Here is a 1,636-nt window from a genome sequence, read left to right as displayed (position 1 = left end):
GGACACTCCGGAGCTGGACACCTCAGGGACAGGGCGAGTTAATAACATATTACGTCACTTGAAATATGTTTAACATTTCGAACAGCCAGCAGAAGTCTCACGCAGGTAGATATGTAAGTGATAGTGGGAAGGAAATTCCAAGACATAGGTGGAAATATCAAATACTGATACGCACGTAGATTACGAGGAGCTCCTCCCCTGTATTCGTCGGATAATGCCGATACGGCATGGAACTCCTCGCACAATGGTGGTCGTCAGATCGTGGACGGGATAGAGATGCGTGTACGTGTAACACTACGCCTGGCCTTCTCCCAAGGCGTGGTAGAGAAATTTGAATAATGTATGTATGATTATCTCTGGCCTAGAAGCTGTCACAACTGACACACAGTCGTTCAGCGATAGAGCGTCCCACTACAGCGTAACCTGTTGTAACTTGTCGACGCGTTTGCAGATAAACGCTGCTAACAGTTTAAGTGCCGAGCATTCCCCTCCCCGCCCCCCAACCTCTCTCTCTCTCTCTCTCTCTCTCTCTCTCTCTCTCTCTCTCTCTCTCTCTCCACCATCACCTAAAGAAACCAGTCATAAGTCGCAGACGCTTACATGATCGCCATAGGAAATCTGTGGATTCCTTTGTAGATACCCGTTGTTAACAGTTTAAGCGTCACATACATCCCTCAAAACACTCCTTTCGTTCTGGATGTATCATGAACATACACCCCCTCCTCCCTCCAACCGCCATTCTTTTGAAACAATCGTGGGTGACCCCTTTTCACAGTCAGGTAGCCTCCCAGGTGGAATGAAGACTCGTAACAACCTCGCCATATCTTCCAGTGTGTCTCAAGTTATAACAAGTTATAAAACAGGAAAGCTGTGGAAAATACATAAAATTGGGGAAACTGCATTAATATTGAAAATAAGTAAAAACGTGAGTACTTTACGTTTCTGCCCGAGTGATGTCTCTGTTGGTGTCAACAGACACACGCCCGTTGCGCATTTTGATCACAATAGCCATACATCAACACGATATCGACCTTTTCCGCAATTGGTAAACGGTCCATTTTAACACTGGTAATGTATCATGATGCCAATACCGTCCGCACTGACGGAATGTTACGTGATACCACGTACTTATACGTTTGTGATTATTACAGCGTCATCTATCACAAAGCGAGAAAAGTGGTCCAACTAAACATTCATATTTCTTTACGTACTGCACAAATATGTAATAAAAAATGGGGGTTCCTATTTTAAAAAACGCAGTTGATATCCGTTTGACCCCTGGCAGCGCCATTTAGCGGGCCAACCATAGCGCCATCTGGTTTCCCCCTTCAAGCTAGACAAGTTTCGTTCTTGGTAGTTTTTTTCGTTTGACGCTTGTTTCGTGAGATATTTGGCCCGGTCACGATCAATGGACCACCCTGTATAGGCGTTTCCGACCGCTGCGCCGTATTCTGGTTTACATATCCCTGTATTTGAATACGCATGCCTAAACCAGTTTCTTTGACTCTTCAGTGTAGATCTACATCAACACCAGTACTCCGCACGCCACCTGACGGCGTGTGGCGGAGTGTACTTCTGTACCACTAACTGTATCCCCCTTCCCCGTTCCACTCGCAAACGAGGAAGCCTCTCTATT

Source organism: Schistocerca serialis, chromosome 2 (assembly GCF_023864345.2).
Source record: "Schistocerca serialis cubense isolate TAMUIC-IGC-003099 chromosome 2, iqSchSeri2.2, whole genome shotgun sequence".
NCBI lineage: Eukaryota > Metazoa > Arthropoda > Insecta > Orthoptera > Acrididae > Schistocerca > Schistocerca serialis.
This window is presented reverse-complemented; position numbering follows the sequence as displayed.